We start from the raw sequence: 8,819 nt of genomic DNA on the forward strand, positions 1-8,819 counted from the left end.
TTAAGTGTGAAAAGGATGATTTCCACACAGAAAGAGCCTGTTTAAAATCAAGCAAGGGAAACATAAATACTAACATTCAACTGTAATAGAATGTTCAGTGCTATAGCGAGAAGTACAATGATCACAGTAATGTTTTTCACGGAGGTGTCTGAGAAAAGTGATGACTTTTGTCCTCCATGGGAAAGTATGAGAATAATTTTACCAAGGGGAGAGAGTAAGAAGGTAGGACGGTCAATATGAACAGAGGAGAATAATCATTGCAATTCACACAGGGATATTGTGGGTGTGATTATAGGAAAGAATTACATAAGACTTTTCAGGAGATGTAGATAAGTTAAAATTTCAAGAGTCTTTCTTAGTTTTAGCTTTATTAGTTTAGACCAGATCCTCGGAGCCCAGGCAATGCCAGACTGCGCTTAACTGCACTAACTTACATTCAGACCTGATTTACTTTTCAACATTTGTTGAAAAAAATGATAAAAATAGAAAATTAAAAGACCATCTTATATTGGAAAAACATAATCTGGATGAAAGTGTATTGAAATACTTCTAAATTCTTACAAAAACAGAGTGGGATTCTTCAATTATTAGCTCTATTTTCAAGTACACATTTTATGTTAATATAGGCTGTTGGACTCGATACATACTAATTTTAAAAATGCGTGCATTTTTATAAAGTGTTATATAGAACACATTTGCCCTAAAACAACAAACCCTGTGAGTGGAACAGATGAGTCTGGGTTTGTCAAAACTGCCTCATGTGCAAGAAGGAGAACTAGCTCCATTTTGCGCACGGCCGGGAGACAGGCTGAGACTTCCTTTCATTGTTTCATGCTTAATCACCTAGATGTTCTCCTCAGAAGTTTTCACTTTTGTAAATGGTCAGAAGCCGGTCAAAACTCTGAAGAAAATTTGATCTCTAGCAATTTATGACCTAGGCATATTTTTCTTCTCTCTTAACAGCTTGTTGGAGGCATGAGTTCTTATCTGTGCGTGTAATGTGCTTGGTAAGGATTTGTACTTTTCCTTGGCAGAGATCCATATAAATGAGTGTTTATGTCTACGGGATCTTTGAGTCCCATGACTTGTAATGCCAAAACAGGAAGTTGATTTTTATCTTTACAAAAATGTTAGGTCTGCTTTTCTGTTCATTATTTCACAAGTTGGGTCTTTAGATCTGGATTCTCCAGTAGTCAGAAAATACATTGGAGGTTTGCTCTTTGGTAAGATCATCACAGGACTTCCGTCCCCCATTCAGGTGTCTGCTCAGATCACCTCCTTACAGGGATTCATTAGCCATCTTGCTTCAAACGTCCCCACTCCAACCACTGTCCCCTGAGCCTGCATTATCATTTCCTTCAGAGCACTTATCACTTCCTGATATTATACTATATTTTCTTTTGCTTTGCTTTTCTTTTTGTCTCTTCCACCAGAAGTTGAGTCCCATGGGATATTGATCTTGCTCCTATCTGTTTCTCCTGTGGCTAATAGAGTGTTCTTAATAACAGTTATTAATGTTATTAATAAATAACACTACAGGCTCTTAATAATAGGCTCTTAACAAATATTTATCCAGTAAAGCAAAGAAAGAATTCCAAGGGATCTGAAGATGAAAGTATTCTAGACATTCCAAGTCTGGTTAATAAAAAATTTCGCCTACACTTAAAAGCAAAAGTTTAAAAACCCCTATTAATAGGCATGTCAGTATTTTAAAAACTTGACAAATAACTTGTTACAGACTCAAATGACACAAAGAACACTGTCACACTTAAGGGAAGATACATATTTGACTTTAAACCTTCTTTTTTTAGCTTTCTCTTTTAAAATTATCTTGGGCTTTGTCTTCCCCATATTAAATTAATCCAAACAATGTAGTTAAACTGAGAGGATTCTCAGAACACATAAGAACTACCCACAAAAAACCCAAAAATTTAAATCTTTTTGAAAAAAAAAATCAAGTTTTTAAAAAGTCACTTGGAAGATAAATTAAAATTTAAACATATTATTTTAACATACTTGTGACCCTTTTTTTCTTCTTGTTTACATGGCATGAAAGTTGGTCTTCTTTTTCCTTTCTCCTTAAACTCATTCCCTTTGGGAGGGGGATGACAAAACAGAGAGAAACAAAAGTAGAGGTCAGGTTATGTGTCTGAAAATCTCACTGCTGGGGGTTAGGGTTTTACAAATCACAGTGTAAATAAATAATAATTTCCTGGGACTGGGGTAAGTGAGTATTTTTTCCTATGTAAATATGTCTTCCTGAATGTCTGAGTGAAGCTACAGTAAGTGATGATCCGAGAGAGGGAGGAGCTGACCCAGATGAACAGTGAGAAGCCGAGCTAGAGCTGCAGGGTGGGAGCCTGGAGTTGATGTCCAGCCTGAGGATGTTGTCAGCCCCTGATGGTCAATGCAGTGCAAATCAGAGAAGAAAAAGGAATTGTCCTGTAAAAGATTTGCTTGCCTTGCCTTGACTCAGGGAAAGGGGAGGAGAAAATAAGGCTCCTCTGAGAATTCCTAATGAAAATCCTGTACTTATATGTGTTAGGGCCTGAATTCATGGTACCAGAAAACATCACATTGGAAATTTAAATTATTTAGCTGTATTAGCAGTAACCTACATGCTTAGAGAAGCACATTTTCTAAAGGAACACACTTTAAACCAAGGTCTCAAAGAATGCCCATAGATGAAGTTGTAAGAAACAAGGGCTTATAATTTAAATATATATATATATATCTCAATAAACCCATCTGGAAGGCAGAACCCCCTCTCCCCCAAGATATCCATACCCTAATCCCTGATATGAGTGTCACATCACATGGCAAAAGGACTTTGCCAATGTAAGTAAGGCAGATTATCTTGGATTAATTTAGTGGGCCCAGTGTAATCACGTAAGATCTTAAAAACAGAAATTTCTCTGCTTGGAGTCAGAGAGATGTGGTACAAGAGACAAATGAGGGACACAGCCATGAAGAAGTCAGAGACCCCAGCTGAAGCAGGATTAACATGCCTTTGCTGGTTCTGAGATGTGGGGTCCCTGTCCAAGGACCAGTGGGAGGTTTCTAGGATCCAAGGGCAGAACTTGGCTAGCTAACAGCCAGCAAGGAAATGGGGAGTTCCGTCCTACAACTGCCAAGAACTGAATTCAGCCAACAACCTGGGCAAGCTTGGAGCAGATTCCCCCCTAGAGCCTCAAGCATTAAGGGATGCAGGTCTGCTAATGTCTTGATTTCAGTTTTAGGAGACCTGGAACAGAGAAATCAGCTAAACCACACTGTGGCCAGACTTCTGGCCAACAGAAATAGATTATTTCCAAAGGAACTGAACTCCTCTAAAAGATGACCTGTAATGGTAACAATGGGAACCAGGAGAAAATGGAATAATATCTTCAAAGTACTGAGAAAAAAAATATCACCTAGGTAACTGAGTATTCAGTGAATCTACTTTTTAAAGATAAAAGTGAAATACACTTTTAGGAAAACAAAAATTGAGTGATTTTGTTATCCTAAGTTAATTACTGAAGAATTTGGTTCAGAAAGAAGGAAAATTATTCTAGAGAGAAAATGCGATGTAAAAAACCCCCAGAGGGGGTGCCTGGGTGGCTCAGTTGGTTAAGCGTCTGTCTGCCTTGGCTCAGGTCATGATCCCTAGGTTCTTAGATCGAGCCGCACATCGCATCATGGGCTCCTTGCTCAGCAGGGAGTCTGCTTCTCCCTCTGCCTGCCGCTCTGCCTACTTGCATTCTCTCTCTGACAAATAAATGAAATCTTAAAAAAAAGAAAAAACAACAAAACCAATATGCAAATAAATATGCAAATAAATCCAAACATTTATATTATGAAAATGATAACAACAAATTCTAAATTGTTGGAATAAAAAAAAATCAAAACACAACTAAAAGCCTATAGGAGAATACATATCATAAGTAAAAGGTACAAAAGAGCTAAGGCATTCAGGTGCCTTCATTCTTCAGTGAGACAATAAAGATAATGATGATTAATTATAGTCTGAAGAAAATAATGGAACTTGCTTAACCTGAAATACAGTGTACATTAAAAACAACAAATATCATAATCACCAAAGAAATATTAAAATATTCCCTTTGAAATTCTTTTCAAATATTTCCTTTAGAAACAAGACAAATTTGACCACTATCACTATTTCTACTCAACATCAGCCTGAAAAATCTTGCCAGTACAATAGGAAAAATAAATAAATATACAATATAAAAGGATAGGAAAGATAGAAATAAAATGATAATTTGTTGCGATTATATAATTATCTACATTACCACAAAACAAAAGGTATAAAAGAAGTCATTAATAACAACAAAATAAACACACAAGAAAAATACACAAATATGTGTAAGATTTATATGGATAATGATTACGTTTTATTGAAGAACATGAAAGAAAACTTTTAAAATGTAATGGTATAATATATTCATGGATGGGAACACTTGGTACAGAAAAGATATCAATGCTCCTCAACATACAAATTTCTTTTAATTCCTAAAAAAAAAATCCTACCAGCTTTCTTCAAAAAATTTGGCAAGCTGATTCTAAAATATATACAGAGAATCAAAGGGTCAAAAATAGCCAAGACACTTAAGAGAGAAAACTAAGTTAGGGGACTTATAGATATTGTGACTTATTATACTGCTATAGCATTCAGTGCAGTGTAGTTTTGATTCAGGGGTAGAAAAGCAGATCAGTGATGCAGAACAGAGAACCCAGAAATGGATCCAGAATAAATGGAACCTTGATATATGACAGAACAACAAGTACCAATCTATGTAGAAAGATGATCTGTTCAGAAAACCACGCTGTTGTACAACTGAGCATCCAAGTGGAACAAAAATGGGTCCCTAATTTGTACCATACAAAAATCAGAGTTCCAGATAGATACTTTTAGAAAGCAAAGTAGGGAAGGACCTGATAAACAAAACACACCAAAAACACAGACCTAAAAGAAAAGATTGATTAACCTGAATATATTAGAATAAAGAACTTACATCCCTCAAGAAACTTCAGAAAGAAAGTTAAAATACAAGCCACAAACTGGTATAGAAATTTAATTGACTTTGTATATTGATTTTACCTCCAGCAAACTTTTGTAAGGCTCTTCTTATCTCTAATAATTAGTCAATAGATTCTTTAGAATTTTGCATAGGGACAATTACTCCATCTGCAAATAACTATAGTTTATTTTTATATTTCCAAAGACATTGTAGTATATAATGAAATGTCATATATCAGGTGCAAGATGCAATAACTCTTCCTTTACCTTGGAAGTCATAGGTCACTATGTGGGAGAATTAATGAAATTCCTACTCTATACGCCTGCTATGGAATTACAGGTTGCAATCCTCAAGGGGACCTGGACTCTGCTTTATTTGATATACTCTGGGGTCTAAGACTAGGTCAAGTCTGGAAACCAGAGGAGGGATCATGATTTTTCAGTGGCAGATATCAACCAAGAGGTTTTAATGTTAAACTGTGAGAAGCAAGAAGAGTGTTTGGTAATTTTACTGAATTAAACACCAAAATACTAAAAATCAGCAGTTTTCTTATATGTCATAAAAAACCAATAGAAAACATAATAGAATGTAGTCATCTTAATGAAAAAAAAGCTATAAAAAGATACACTAGGATATACTAATAAGAACTATACAACATCTATCTTAAGGAAATTATAAAATTGAAATTGTTGATTAAATAAAGAACAAATATTGGAAAGAAACATCACACTCCTGGAATAGGAAGACCATACAATATTAAAGATATCAGTTTCTCCTAATATATTCTATGCAATACCAATGATTAATGTATAATATCTATTTTAAAAGATCTTATTAACAAGATTTATTTTGTTGGATTTGATCAGCTGGCTCTAAAATTTTCATGGAAAAACAAATGTGCAAAAATGTACAAATGAGTGTATGTTTAAACACATAAGCTTCTCCCTAAGGATTCATTTCACAGAAATATATCCATAGTTCATGGCAGCATAGGCCATGATCACAAAATCAATATTTTTGTGGAAAAATTGTTTGAATTAGCAAAAAAGTTGGGAACAGCCTAAATTTCCTTAATAAGATCAATTAAAAATTTTCATACCATGGAATACTATGCATTTACTTATTACATTTAGATAAATGTATGTGAAATGAAACAAAACAATCTCTAAGAGATGTAGTTAGATGAAAAAAAACAAGCTGCAAAACAAAGGTAGTAATATTTCAATTTGGTTAACAAAAGAGGGCTAACTATAAATATGTGTAATATATATTTAATTTACCTGAAAATGCACAGGAGAAAGAATCAAATGTTGGCAATGATTAAGTTTGTGGAGGGAAAGGGATATAGAATAGAATGTTCAAGGACTTTTACTTTGCTCTATATTTAAGATTTTTATAAAGAGATTTTAATGAGTGGCTTGTATAATTATGTTCAAAGGGAAAATGTGATGCACTAGTTAATAAGGTTGAATTGCTTGCTGTCTCTCCAGTAAATATTCTTTTTCCTCAGGAAAAGAATTTTTAATTCTCACACAATGAACCAGCTAAATCCTAAAGGCCCCAGTATCCTACTAACCAGGTATGTGCAGGCAATCAAGTGCTGACCAATTAGATGTGAACAGAAGTGAAAGGGCCACTTCCTGACCCTGCCTTAGAGTTAGGTGTAAGCGTCCTCTGTCCCCATTTCCCGTCTTCTTGATGGAAAGCAGATGATGTGGAAGTTGCTGGAGCAACCACCTAGGATCAGGAGATAAAAGCTACAGTCAAGAGTGGTAGAACCTAAAAAGAGTGAAATCTCGCCATTTGCAACATGGATGCAGCTTGAGGGCATTATGCTAAGTGAATAAGTCAGACAGAGGAAGAAAAATACTGCATGATCTCACTTACAGGTGGAAATAAAACAAAATGAAACCAAGATTATAGGTACAAAGGACAGATTGGTCATTGAATGGGGACTAGGTGAAATGAGTGGAGGTTAAAAGGTATAAACTTCCAGTTATAAAATAAGTCATGGGGATGTAATGGGTGAGTATAGTTAGTAATACTGTATTGCTTATTTGAAAGTTGCTAAGAGAGAAAATTTTAAAAGTTCTCATCACACACAAAATTTTGTAACTATATATGGTGATGGATGTTAGCTAGACTTATTGTGATGATCATTTTGAAATAGTACAAATATTGAATCATTATGTTGTACACTTGACACCCATTTGAAGTTATGTGCCAATTATACCTCAATTTAAAAGAAAAGGAAGAATGGTAGGACCCCAAAAAAGGACTTGAGTCCCTGATGATTGTAGCTACCATAAAGCTTGGATTGCCTACCAGCATTTTCACATAAGCAACAAATTCAATTCTATTTATGCCTTCACATTCAGAACCAACCCAAAGGGGCCTGAATGATTCAGTACTCCTGAGAAGTCGGTGATGTTCGCTGATTTTACGTCACCCATGAGAGTAATTCACTTAGTTTGATACAACTTTAGTTTATAGTAAGGGTCTTAAGGCCTGAACATTTTAATAAGAAAATTAATTTAGCATGGCATGACTTGCTATTATTGTCATAATCCAGGATCCTAACATGATCACTGTTCATTCTTGAGTACCTATCCCCCAGCCCCCAACCCCCACACACCAAGTCATTCATTCAAAAATTCATTCTAAAATCTATTAGGTTTTTTTGGCAAATATTTATTTATTTATTTATTATTTATTTATTTATTTTAAAGATTTTATTTATTTATTTGACAGAGAGGGACACAGTGAGAGAGGGAACACAAACGGGGGGTGGGGGGTGGTGGGAGAGGGAGAAGCAGGCCTCCTGCGGAGCAGGGAGCACAATGCGGGGCTCGATCCCAGGACCCTGGGATCATGACCTGAACCGAAGGCAGAGGCTTAATGACTAGGCCGCGCAGGCACCCCTTTTGGCAAATATTTATAATAAATTTTAGGAACCAATTTTGTTTCTTTTAAAGAAAACCATTCCTATTCTCTATGATTCTCTAAACTTACATTTGATGAATTGATATTCAAACTCCCATTACACTAGAATCCAAATTGCCCAGACCAGGAGATTTTACTCATTTAGAAGTACATATTAATATACAATCTCTTTCGTGACTCATGCCTTCAGCTCTTTCTTTTCCATGTTTGGTTCCTCCTTTCAGTCTAAAGATCTTTATCCCTAACTAGAAAGAAAGAAGTGAAAGAAGAGTCGAGAGTTCTATAACTGGCCATTGTTTCATTTTGATCTTCTGGCTCTAATCATAATTTTAAAAGCCCTTTATGTTGTTGATGGTAATAAATTTGCAAATCTCATTTTGTGTTTTTTACATTCCTACACATGTATGTTATATTCCCATATATTCTTTTTGTTTTGCACATTTCTTTTTTTAAATTTTATTTTATTATGTTATGTTAATCACCATACATTACATTAGTTTTTTTTTTATTTTTTTTTTTATTTTTAAAGATTTTATTTATTTATTTGACAGAGAGAGACATAGTGAGAGCAGGAACACAAGCAGGCGGAGTAGGAGAGGGAGAAGCAGGCTTCCCGCGTAGCAGGGAGCCCGATATGGGACTCGATCCCAGGACCCTGGGATCATGACCTGAGCCGAAGGCAGACGCTTAACGACTGAGCCACCCAGGCGCCCTACAACATTAGTTTTTGATGTAGTGTTCCATGATTCATTGTTTGCGTATAACACCCAGTGCTCCATTCAGTATGTGCCCTCTTTAATACATTTCTCTGAAAATATATATTTCGGATCCACCTAAAATGCAAATGATTTTTCCTAC

This window comes from Halichoerus grypus, chromosome 9 (assembly GCF_964656455.1).
Source record: "Halichoerus grypus chromosome 9, mHalGry1.hap1.1, whole genome shotgun sequence".
NCBI classification, from domain to species: Eukaryota; Metazoa; Chordata; class Mammalia; order Carnivora; family Phocidae; genus Halichoerus; species Halichoerus grypus.